A 13,752-nucleotide genomic window follows, 5' to 3' on the forward strand; every position below is an offset into this window, starting at 1 on the left:
GGGATTCATCGTTTTGACTGAAATTCTGACCCTGTTACTGCCTGGCTAACAGCCTTTGATCACTCTTCCTCACTTCCATTCCCCCAATCCAAAGGCAACCTATTAAAGCCCTAATTCCTACATCTCTCCACTCTCTGGCACCATCTTGTCTCTGGCAAGCCTCTCTTAGCTTGTTTTATAGTTTCTGCCTAAAATTCAGACTAAAGCAAAAAGCTCATTGTTTTCTGAGTAAATCTCAAAGTTCCTATATCCACTTCATTATTCATTCTCTTTCTTCCATGGAGAACAATATCTATTTCTTTCCTCATCCATTTCTGCATCTGCTGATCTCATATTTGTCCTTCAAAGTTCACTTTGATGGTGATTCTTAACTCTGGAATTCACATGTGATGCTTAGAGAACATCGGTTTCCCAAGATGACTCTTAAGGGAGTATAGTCTGATAATATTGGAGAAAAGGAAAGTACATTATAAAAAATGTTTAGTGTTTCCCTAAAAGTTGACTCTTTAGTGGCAGCCATAGAAGGGATTTGACACGTGAAGTGACCTTCCCATGTAGATGTTGGAAGAATACTTCTCTGGCAGCTGTGATGTGAGAATGTAGATTGGGGCCCACATTTGGTTGGTTATCACAAAAGCCACTACCCTACTATTTCTATTCCAGGATTGTTCAGATATTCTTCAATATCAAGGAAGCCAGACCCAATCCCAGGTTTTTAGGAGTAAGTACATAACCTAGTTGTACCCAAGAAGATGTTTACTGAAATCTTGTTAGGGAATTCCTGAGAAAGTGTTTCCCTCCATCCCCTACTTATTGTAATATCCATCTTGAGATCACGACAAGGTGGCCGAGGTATAGAGATGTAGAGATGTTGATTCAGGCCCTCAAAATCCTTATGGTACTAAATCACACTAATAATTGTCCGTCATTATGAGAGGAAAAAGGAAAAATGAAATTTTATGTCCAGCATTCTGCTGCTTCTTACAATTTCCTATTTCTTTCTCAAAATCTCTCTCTCTCTCTCTCTCTCTACACACACACACACACACACACACACACACATTTAGTAGTAGCAGGGAGGATATATATCCAAAAATATGTACTAGAGGAGGGGAGACTAAGAATCACTGAAAAGTACCTTAGCAATAACATTGTTTGATACCCTAATTTCACAGATAAGAACACTGAAGCTGAACAAGAAGTGACTAGCCCCTAATAACACAGAACAGATTTTTTTTCACCAGAACACATTTCCTCACTGTTAGACAAGGGCTTTTATCTACTTTTCCCTGTATGGGTAACTACACGTTTTTAAGGATTGATAAAGACATAAGAAATTTGCCTTGGAAAATTTCTGCCCCATGATTTGCTTATGAGAGTTTTAACTTTTTTTTTTTTTTAATTTTTTTTTTTATTTATTTATGATAGTCACAGAGAGAGAGAGAGAGAGAGAGAGAGAGAGAGAGAGGCAGAGACACAGGCAGAGGGAGAAGCAGGCTCCATGCACCGGGAGCCTGACGTGGGATTCGATCCCGGGTCTCCAGGATCGCGCCCTGGGCCAAAGGCAGGCGCCAAACCGCTGCGCCACCCAGGGATCCCGAGAGTTTTAACTTTTAAGGCAGACAGAGCAAGGTTCAAATCTTGGGCTTGAATTTGAAGGTATTTTCTGAATTGTGAATGTTACCTTATTTTCTGTGTATCTTGATTTCCTGATCTGTAAAATAAAAATTAAGATAGGACTTAGTTCATAGATTTCTTATTTAAAAAAATACAAGTGAGGGCAGCCCGGGTGGTTCAGCAGTTTAGCGCAGCCTTCACCCCAGGGCCTGATCCTGGGATTGAGTCCCACGTCAGGCTCCCTGAATAGAGCCTGCTTCTTCCTCTGCCTGTGACTCTGCCTCTCTCTCTCTCTCTCTCTCTCTGTGTGTGTGTCTCACGAATAAATAAATAAAATCTTAAAAAAAAATACAAGTGAATGTATGTGAAATGCTGAATATAGCAACTGGCACAGACTAATACTCAAAAAAGGTTAGCTCTCACTAACATTCTTGCTAGGACCTCAGAACATTGGCTCTGGCCACCAACCACCAACCACCAAGGTGTCATTTATTTAATTCTATTCTAGTCATCAGAGGCTTTATGGATAAAATATGTCAGTAACTAAAAGGAAAAACATAGCATCATTTTCCAAATATATGATGTATAGACTTTGTAATTGGAAATGTTGTGGGGAGATAGAGTCTACAAAAACTCAGATGATGGATGGAAAGCAATAAGAAAAGTGAATAAAAAGGCATTTGAGAGAGTAGTAGTTTTTCAAAAGCAATTAGATCAGAATCATAATTTTAGATACAATGTGATGAGGGTTTGGATGCAAGTTGTTAGGGGATGAAATGGAAAGCGCAGATTCTAGAGGCATAAGGATGAAAACAAATGACTGGACCTGACAATACACTTTATATATTGTGAAGGGTGGTTGAAGTGAGAACAAAGACAATGCCAAGTTAAAGCGAATCATTAACTTCTCTTGCTTCTATCAGTGATCCTGAATTTTTCCTGCTGTGTGAGAGATATGTATGATATATCTTGTATGTACCTGGAGGGCATGATTCCAATCATGGTTGTAAGTGAAAGTAGAGTGATTTTCACTGTCCCTTTAAAACATGAAGCTAGGATGGGCATTTTAGTGCATTCAGAACCAATGTAAATTAGGCTAATTTTGGACGACTATCTTTGGAAATCCCTCTGCAGTCAGTTAAGTTTGCCCAAAGATCTTTATGATGGAGCTTAAGCAACGTGAGTCAAGAGTGAACATTTCCTTCAAGATTTTAAATGCTAAGCCAATAAACCAGCCTTCCAAAGGGCCCGAGGAGAACCAGTTTGCCTGTGTCTTTTTGCCCTGTGTCTTTTTCAGTTGCTCCTGATTTCTCTTTCATACGCAGTTTACGGGTGTGGGTGGAGGGCTTTGAATGGAGAACTCAGATTGAATTTACTGTATGATTTCCCTTTGAAGCCACTGCTAAGAGGAATCTGTCCAGAAACTAATGTGATGAGGACTTATATTGTGATGTGGGACATGATCTACTCAAAAACCAACAGAGACCTCAAGCTTATGAACACAGATTATTCCTCTTAATGCCAGATCCTTTTATTAGATCCCAAAGTTAACCTGGAAGGTCTTAGCAAATAATAAAGTAGAATACAGAATCAAATTCTCAACCTAGTTTTCAACCAAATTCGGTATTACTTTGTCAGGGCTGCCATAACAAAATACCACAGACTGGTTGGCTTACACAATAGAATTTTAGTTTTTCACAGTTCCAGAGGCTAAAAGTCCAACACAAAGGTATCAGAAAGGTTGGTTCCTTCTGGACGTTCTGAGGGAGAATCTTTCTTTGTTTCTTCCTAGCTCCTGATGGCGGTTTCCAATGCTTGGCCTTCAGCTGACAGGCTCTGCTCTGTCATCACATGGCATTCTTCCTTTGTGTCTCTATGGCTCTGTGTCTTCGTCTGACCTTCTTATAAAGACAACAGTCATTGGATTTAAGGCCCACCCTGATCTAGGATGACCTTATCATAACTTTATTGTAGCTTTAAAAATAAAGCTTATTCCCAAATAAGTCCCCATCACAGGTACTGGGGTTAGAAATTCAACCCATCTTCTTACACCCACAACACAAAACAAAGCTTTTTTTTTTTTTTTTTTGTCCCTTTTCTTTCATGCTTGAAGGTCACTGGAGGTGGTCATTGGACTCAAAATTTCATATTTCTATTAAGCTTTCCAATTCTCTATGCAAGAGATACTATGTTGGCTGAATTGATTAGTACTCTCCCTCGTACCCCTCCTTTCAAGCAAGGCATTATTCTAGGACTAAGAGATCCTCATTTTCCTTATTCCAGTTACTATATTCTACAAGTACCTAAGTGAGTTATCCCTACCTACCTCTCCATACTCATTTCCTGTATCTCTTCTTCTGTGACAAAATTTCTTGTCATATAAAATATATATTTCCTTTTATCTCTTAGTAAAAAACCAAACCAAACCAAACCAACCAAACCAAACCAAAGCAAACATTTTTAGCTTCCTGCTGGGATTTTCCCATTAAATTAGCCATTTGACTTTTTTTTTTTTTTTTTTTCTGGCTAAGGGGATATATATGAAAGTGTTGTGTTGGCTTCCAGGAAGCATTCTTAAAAGGAGAGGGCACATTCTTTTTCATTCCTCCTATTTGCACATCACTGGGATTCAGTTATGAGGGCTGGAGCTCTCCCTTGGCCATTTTAGATCACAAGGAGGATGTTGAAGCCACAGTGTAGAAAGAACCTGAGTTCCTGATGGCTTTGTGAAGCTGCCCTTCCAATTGTAGACCAATGATCTTTATTTAAGCTACTGTTACTTTAGAACTTTAGTTATTTGAAGCTGAATCAAGTCCTGATACATCCTCATACCATATTTCTGTTGTACTGTGCTCCTCTGTTTTTGAAAACATCAAGTATAATTTGAACTCAAGAATTTGTACTTGCTGTTGCCTCTGCCTGAAGTATTCCCCCTCTATTCCTGGGTAGTATTCTTTCTGGCTTTGGCCTCTGTATTGCCTCTTGAAAGAGGACTTGGCTAGTGCTACAGACCTACCCACCCACCTGCATTGTGACTGCGATCTCTGTCTATCCTATTACCTCTTGTTTGCTTTGGAATATCCATTTATCACTCTTGAAGATTCCTCATGTTTACTTGCTTATCCTCAGTTTCTCTCATTGAATATAATTACCAGCACCTTGCACATGGGTTCGTCATTGTATCTCTAGGGCCGAGAACTAATTGTGACAGTAAGCACTCAGTAAGAATGCATGGAATAAATTAATGAAATCTGGAGCCTCTCTTAGCCTGACAAGGGTACAAATTTCAGCTTTTCTTCTGTCTTCGTTTCTTTTATTTCTCTGGCCAATGACTATAAAGAAGATGTTGGAATAGAAGTTGAGATTCTGACTTTGCACTCTTCTTTCCTGAACCTTCTTTGTATGAGTGAGAGACTCATAAAATTGTTTACCATTTGAACAGGAACAATATATACATAATTTAGCCCAATAAATAACATATTTACTCTAAAGAATGGTCTGACTTTAGAGCAGGATTAGCTACATATATTTTGAAATAATTATCTCTTGGATTTGACTTAAAATATTTAAAGATAAGTTTGTTCATCTATATTCAAATCCTGGGTATGTGTTTAGTTAGGTTGCTGATTAGAAAATCTGAAATTTTTATTGATAAAATTATGCAGAGTGTGGATATAATCAGCATGATGGAGTATAAAAAACATGGACTTTGGATCAAAGCTTTGAGTTCAGTTACTAAATCTGCTGTCACTGGCTCTGTGTCCCTGGGCAAATTCCAGAGTCTCCATGAGCTGCTTTCCCTGTCTGCTCAGTGAGGAAGATGATAACTCCCTTACTGAGTTATTACCATCCATTAAAATTAGGAAAAATTGTACATATGAAAGATCAATAAGGACCCAGTAAGTGTCAATACCTTTTCCTCTGTTTAGGGAAAATTGCTTAACAAAAACAACCATCTTTATTGTGAAGTGGAAAAGTGCATAAGACAAAACCGTACAGCTTAACTGTTAATGAATTGACTAACAAATTAATACATTGAGTACCATGTCCAGAATTAAACATCACTGGTGGTTCCTGGCAGACCCATTCTTGGTCAATCATTTCACTCTCAAATAGTCACTTCTACTTTGACTTCCATGGTAATTTCCTTTTCTTGGAGTTTAAAGCCTAAGAATGCAAACCTCCAACACTAAAGTTTACTTGTGCATGTTTTTGAACATTGTTAAATGGAAACAGCTAGTATGCATTCTCTCTTTCTTTCCTTTTTTTTTTTTTTTAAAGAAGGAAGAGGGAGTGGAGGGTAGAGGGTGGGAGAGGGAGAGAATTTTAAACAGGCCCCACGTCTAGCATGGAGCCCAATGTGAGCTCAATCTCACAACCCTGAGATCATGACCTGTGCAGAAATCTAGCAAAGTGTGGAACCTTAACGGACTGAGCCACCCGGTATGTATTTTTGAGGGTCTAATTTCTCTTATGTAAAGTTACATATTTGAAAGTTTTCCACACTGTTGCATACATCATCTGCACTTACTCCTTTTAGTTGCAATTTAACACCCCAAATGATGAATGTAATTACAAATAATGGAATCTATTCCTGATGGGACACTTTCCCTCCAATGTGGGGACGTTATGAATAATACTCTCATCCTTATTCTCACATTTGGCTCTTGGAGTACATGTATAGCACCCCCTTCCCCCTTTTTGGGGTATATCCTTAGGAGTAGATATGCATATCATGAAATTTACTATGTCAAAAAAAAAAAAAATCAACCGAGTAAATTTAAAGTTCTAATTGGCTTTATTCAATGATTCATGAATTAGGCACATCCCATCTAGCAAATAGAAGGGAGCTGTGAGGAGCTGTACAAAATGGGAGGGTTTTATAGGCAGAAACATGGCAAAGCAAGGAGATAATTAGCAAAAGAAAAAAAAGAATTCTTTCACACTGGGTGACCTTACCTTAGAGGGAAGTGCAGAGTATCTTGTCCTTATCTCACTAGTGCTGATCAGGAAATTCCAGACTGGTTTAAAATTCCATTCCTTCAAGAGGCTGAAGCTACAGTTAGGTTCAGGATGAAGTCTTGGTGGGGACTAGGAAAACTGACTCCACTTTGGACCTGACGTTTCTTTTTTAGCACTAGGTAATCCTAAAATGTTTCCCAGGTGTTTTGAACCCTTGGTACTCCCACTGGCAGTGTAGGAGACTTCCTCTTGTCCCATGTACTCACCAGGGTTTCCTCTTTCACAGTCAAATTTGTGAATAGCAAATTGGCTCTCTTCATGTTGAAAACAAAACAAAATGAAACAAAAAAGTAGAGACTAGGGAAAAATAATGGTCACTTAAGGAAAACAAAAACAGTGTCATTTTATTAAAATGAATTTAAGAAATGACACATAATAGGTGTTAGTATTATAGACAGATAATCATCCTTGTCCCTTTTCTTCTCCTTGAGGATCAGGGACCCAGTGTATCTGATTACCTTCAGTACCCCAGGGTGATAATTATTTCATGTAACAGCAATGAGGCATCCAGGGTGTTGTTATCAAAATTCCTCTTAGCACTATAGCTAAACACATTAAATGAGGACTTTGTCAACTGTGAGGTCTGTGGGGATTAATCTGTCCTTTCTCAGAACATAACTGACAGTCAAAATGTTTTTGGAATCTATTTTACATTTTTTTTTCTCAAGGGTCCAGAAAGAATTTGTTATTATAGGAACACCAAAAATATAGAATAGAGGATTTTATTAGCTGACAAATGAAACTGAAATCCATAAACATGTCTCCAAAAGGATGGATAGAGAAGGTTTAAAAAAAATAAGATAATAAGAATTCTATCACGTTTACATTCTAAGAATTAAGATACTTCTCCAAACAAATGCAAAGACTTTCATTAGTGTTTTTCTCTCAACAATGCTGGTTGAGAGATGACTTGAAGGCAGAGTTTAATAAGTATTCAAATATTTCTGTTTATGTCTCTCTTACAATTACAATATGTAATCTTATATTGACTTTGTGCTTTCCAATTAACAAGCTATTTTTCCTGCTTTCTTCTAATTTTTCTCCTCAGAAAATTTTTGCTTACACAGATTATGGTTTTTCCTTAGTTTATTATGTATAACTTTATGATTATGAAAATATTAATAATAGCTACCATTTACTGAGTCTTAAAAGTACTCGCCAATGTTTTGCAAAATGGTTGGTATAGATTGTCTTATTACTTTCTCACATCATCCCTGGGAAACAGCCATAATTATTTCCACTGTGCAAATCAAGAAACAAAGCTTAGAGAGGTCAAAGTAATGTGGTCTAGATCACACAGCTAGATGTACTGTTATGCTTGTCTGAATTCTAAGACAGTGCTATTCTCCTACACTCTCCTGGCTCCCTGAAATGCTTGCTGTCTCAGTGATCCTCACAGGAGCAACAATAATGTTTAGGGTATGATCCTTGCTTATTTTGAAATGTCCCATGTCTTGCAAAGTATTAGCATCAGGACTCCTTGCCACACTTCTGACCGACGGGGGGTGGAAGTGGTGCTGGGCTTGTTATCCATCATGGTTCAGGTGGACCAACAGGACCAAAGACCTATTATTTCTGGACCTACCCATTTCCCCTACAGGCTTGTGAGCCCTTCAGAGGCAGTGACCATGTATTATGCATTTTGTACCTTTTAAATGTCTTATATACATAAAAGGGCATTTAGGGAACATTTCTTGAATAATTACTGAATAGTAATATTTAAAAATAACATCAAGCTAAGAGACTTTCTTTTTTTTTAAAGATTTTATTTATTTATTCATGAGAGACACAGAAAGAGAGGCAGAGACACAGACAGAGGGAGAAGCAGGCTCCCTGCAAGGAGCCAGATGTAAGACTCTATCCTAGGACCCCGGGATCATGCCCTGAGTGGAAGGCAGACACTCAACCATGCCACCCAGGTGTCCCACTAAGAGACTTTCTTACGGTTATATAAGTAGTGCTAAGCTTAGGCCCTACTTAGTTGCCTTTAAAGAAAAGAATGCCGTGGAGAAAATTTTGAAGATTTACCTATATAGGGTGTTACTTTAGTATAAAAAATGAAGGTAACAGTGCTGCCATCCTAGCCATAGCATTAAGATATTAATTCTCAATCTCTCTCCCTTTCTCTCTTGTTTTGTTTTTATTTTTAGTTCTCATTTTTTGAGCACTTATAATGTGCTGGGCATTGTTTGAACTGTGAATTGTGTCAGATGCATTATCTTATTTAGCAGTCCATTTAAGGTTGTGATCCACATTTTATAGATGAGAATATTAAGATTTGAGAAGTTAATAAATTTACCCGTAGTCAAGTAACTTGTAAGTGGCCAGGATTTGAATCTAGGTCTGTGTTACATCAGAATCCACATTCTTAGGAACTGAATTGTAGTGTCAGGATTCTTTTAGAGTCCCAGAAGAACTGAGACTTCACAAAGGGGTATTCATGTGTAGGTTGGACATGTTTTACCACTGCCCTTGTTTCAGATACCACCCCCACCCCCAACTAGTTCGGTTAAAGTCTGTCTGACTTAGCTTTCCAGATCACCAGCTCCTCTCCAGGTAAAGAAACCCTGGCTCTAATCTGGAGACAGCCCTCAGAAATTCAGGGAATCATCCACATGGAGAGGGCTGGTTGCAGCCCAAGAAGAGTCTCAGGGCACACACAGCTTGGTAGCCTGTCTGCCTGATGAGAAGGTATGATTTTAAAGGAAGAGTCTCCCTAGAGCCAACAAGAAGTAAAGCTCCCATACTCCTGGGTACAGGTGATATACTCTACCCATAGCAGGAGTTCAGGCAGGTGGTAAGCATTGGCACCTTCCATCTGCCTTTTGGGGGTGTGGGGCCCTGGTGGTCTCTAGGGTCTGAATTGACTCCTCTGAGGACTCTGCTTAGGTCTTATTCCCTCTTTGCTGACCTACAAGCTAATTTCTTACTTTCCCATATGCCATCCAACTGTCCCCATTATCTCAAACGTGGGGGTCTTTTTTCACTTTTATTGGCAGAGAACATTTCTCTTTCCGGTCACTTACCTTCAATCTTTTGCTTTTGCACTGCAAACTTTGTCTATCCCTTTGACTGCCTATTTTCCTTCATCATTTCTGCTGTCATCACTTCCTTGCTGCAAAGAATGCCCAAGATGCTGAGTGAAGGAAAGAACCCAGGGATAGAAGGCAATAGCCTAGAAATGAACACATGAGATACCCTACAACAATATTATCTTGACACACACTTTGATATGAGATGTGACTCATCTGGAGGATAGTAAGTTATCCATTGGCCTATGGCAGAGAGGAACTCTGCCTCTGCCAGTGTTCTGGAAGAAACAGAAAGTGTGGTCATGTGAGATCTAGTAAGCTTTACCTTGAACATCATCTAGGAGGACTTCAGGTTAGGGTTATCAGATTTAGCAAATAAAATACATCATGCTCAATTAAATTGGAATTTCAGATGAATTATAATGATTTTTAGTATATCTCATGTAGTATTTGAGACATACTCATGTTACTTATTGTTGTTTATCTAAAAGTCATGTTAATATGGCATCCTGTATTTTATCTGGAAAATCTATCCTGAGTTCATCTGGTTAAAAATGAGTTTATTGATCTAGCTTATAGGTATAACCAGTTAATACCAGTATAGCTCATGCTACTTGCAGGTAAAATATGTTTTCCCTGCTTTATTTATCTGGCTACCTTTGATGAGGACTTCTCATCATTTGGTTGGCATTAATTTGACCATAGCCTAAGCGTGTCCTGAGTCTTGAGTCTGCTTGCTTTCTGATCTAATATAATTATCAATTAAACACCATTTCTGAATTAATTACACTAGCCATCTGAGCCTTCAAATTATTCACAACCTAAGCAGGTGTTCACCTGGCTGTCTATCATACCTGTATCTCACTGGCCCTGGACCTATCTGAATGCCTGTCAACATGACTCAACTAAAGGTAGCTGTAGATGGACTGGTTCAGAAATGATGAAGGGATTGCGTCAGTTATCTAATAAAGAATCACAAAATCCCAGTGGTATGCAACCATAAAAACATTTAGCTCCTGGGTCTGTGGGGTTCATCTGATCTGGTCTGCTCCCTGGGATCTGACCTGTGCTTGCTCATGCATCTATGGCGGCTGTGCCCCTGCAAGGTAGAGCTGGTGAGGTTGGCTGGATTTGTTTACAGGTCATCAGGCTGGGGGCTGATCTAAGATGGTCTCACTTAGGAAAACTGAAATGTCTCTTGCCTTTCCTCTTGGAGGCTGACCTGCTCTCATAATACCAGCAGAGGGCAAGAGAGAGCACATATGCCCAGAGCTTTCTAGCCTGGGCCTGTGTCACATCTATTAACATCCAGTTATGGTATCAGTCCAAGGTCAAGGAGTGGGTTAACAGGCTGCTCTTTTAGTATGAGGATCTGCAAAGTCACATTACAGAGGGAGTGGAGGGTGAGGAAAAAAAATGTACTATCAATTTGACAAGAAAACCATAGATAGTTCAACTTCCCAAACTCAAGTAATTTAGAATTAAAAAAAAAAAAAGATATTACCTTAGTAAAAAAGTAGCATTAAGTGTGGCCCTGAGGCAGGTGACAGGGACAGAATATGGGGTTGGAATGAAGTCAGGGTGGCCAAAGCAGATCACTGCAAGCATGAGATTAACAGGTGGATAAAATAGGAGATAAACCTGGAGAGTTAGGGCGGGCCAGAAAGTACAGGTCTTGCTGGTCTTTAAAAAAAATAATCACTTAGTGAATCCTTGTTTTATAATTATTTTACAAAATTCATAATGGTTTTGTCACTTATCATTGGGTATTACTTTCTGCAATTGTACAATGAGAGATTGCATTAACTGAAAACTTAATAGCTTTGGGACTAATCTAGCTAGCAAATGTGGATTTATTTGGGCCAGAAGAGTGTTAATTAATTTTTTTAATGCTTTATGAGAGTGCTGTTCTTCAAGTTTCCACAGAGTTGTTATTCTAATCTTTTAACTTGCTGCTTCACACATTTATATTTTCTACCTAGCTCTCAAGGCATTTAAGCTTGAAATTCCTTAGTAAGGTAATTTTAGTTCTCTCTCAATTCTATATTTCTCATATCAGGGAAGGACGGGTATAAATCTAGGGTGGCACCGATTTGAGAGAGAAAACAATTAGGTGAAAAAAATTTACATAATCCCTCTGGAAATATCAGTGGATCAAAACAACCTCAGGTTGGCAATGAAACAACCCAAACAAGTTGCTTAATTAAAAGAGCCAACATTTTGGGGGCCAAGATGACAAAGGATCCTTGTCTATTTGTCCCAAGAGAAAGATACTAATAAATGAGAATACAAATGAATAAGCTGTGTAGAAATTATAACTAACTGAAAGCACTATAGGACTAGGATCAGGGAATATTCTTTACCTGAGTATCTTTCTTTTATTTAAATTGAACTCTGAATTTCTTAAAAGTTCTCTACTGTAATTACTTTGAAGTAAATGCCATGATATCTTTGAAAAAAGAACTGTATGCGGAGATGAAGCAAAGGATCCTTGCCATCTCAAATTATACTTTCCATAAGTGAGAACATATGTTTTAGATGTAACAGATTTCAGAGAATTATCTTAGGCATGGTACGCTAGAGGCACACGGATTGAAATTCATAAAAGATGCAAACTTGCATGTCTATATGTTGTCTGCTAGACAAGGGAATTTCTTGCCAACCTTTGGCTTTAGAGTCTCCTACAATGGTGCATCCACATCTGTTGTATGAACCAATGGAAAAATCAGGAAGATGTTTCAATCCAGAAGATTTTCACTTGTAGGGCAGTCAGAATAATATTATTTAAGGTGTAGGTTATAAAATATGTTTATTCTTGCTGTTTTAGAAAGATATTAGGTCCATTGACTTTTTACTGGCCAGTTGGGAAGCACCTGAGACAGTTTGAGGTGAAGAACACTGCAAGCATCACTTACTGAGAATCAGGAAGAAGTAGAGAAAGCTGATCCTTTCTTCACACACAAAAGATAATTGCAGTCATTGAGAAATAGATTTTTAAGTTTTGAGTTCAGCTGATAATTCCAAATTGGGAACTAGGGGAAGTCAGCAGATTCTATAAAGGATCTGTCAAAGGTTAGACCTTTCAAAGATAGGACCAGAACACCAGGCAGGGGCAAGTGGGACAAATTCACCTACCAACTTACTAAATGTTAGGGAAATACTTAATGGATGAAGTGTGCCCATCCAGGAAATCTACTCTTTATTTATTTATTTTTTAATTCGCTTTCATTCACTTATTCATTCATTTTAACATTGCCAAAGTAACTTTTAGCTTAATATCTATGTGATTGCCGCATAATAGAAAAACAGTAATTATTTTGAGTGAAAGAGTAAAAAGAATAATAAAAAATAAAAAAATAATAATGATTGTAGGAAATACAGAGAAGCAAAAGAGGAAGGCAAAGGCAACCCATCACCATTAATATTTTGTTTTGGAGTTATACTATACATAATATTTGCTAATCTTTTTTCCCCAGGTATCAGTTTCCATGATACTAAACGTGCTTGCAAAAAACTAATTTTTAGCCCCTGAATAGTGCATTCATATTGTTTCTAGAAAGCAATTTATAGATTGCCTACAAAAATCTCTAGGCTATTAATCTCTTTATTTTATAGTCCCCATATTTTAATTTATTTACATGATTTCAAAATTCTAACAATATTTGGATTATGCAAAGTATTAATGCTCATTGAAAAAATTTCAGATGTACATAAAAATATAGTCTTTTCTCAATTATAAGATAATAATTGAAATTTACAGCAATATCTAATAACATTTTTTAGGAAAAGATATTTTCTTACATGTGTTTGTCAATTGTAAAACACAATATGATTTTAGAGTGAGCGGAAACATATATCTCAGATTTGAGGACTTACAGTATTAATAACAACCACCTTGAGTATGTGTGAAGGATAACAAATGTACCCAATGGTGCCAACAACCACCAGAGGCTTATGAAGGAGGTATGATGCTGGTATTATTATTTTAAAGAGAAGGGAATTTCATACTTAGAGATGTTAAAAACTTTTCAAGATTACACAAAAAGAGGTAAAATCTAAACCCAGACCCATCTGAAATGAG

At 37.8% G+C, this 13,752-nt stretch overlaps 1 long non-coding RNA gene across 1 annotated transcript in view; it reads left to right on the plus strand.

Moving 5' to 3' along the window:
- The first annotated feature begins 9,062 nt into the window (after nucleotides 1-9,062).
- LOC125753066 (uncharacterized) overlaps nucleotides 9,063-13,752 on the plus strand; it is a 69,971-nt gene continuing 65,281 nt past the window's right edge. The window contains exon 1 of the long non-coding RNA XR_007403987.1: nucleotides 9,063-9,330. This is a non-coding gene — a long non-coding RNA (uncharacterized LOC125753066). The remainder of the gene's footprint in view (nucleotides 9,331-13,752) is intronic.

Source organism: Canis lupus, chromosome 19 (genome assembly GCF_003254725.2).
Source record: "Canis lupus dingo isolate Sandy chromosome 19, ASM325472v2, whole genome shotgun sequence".
Classification (NCBI taxonomy): Eukaryota; Metazoa; Chordata; class Mammalia; order Carnivora; family Canidae; genus Canis; species Canis lupus.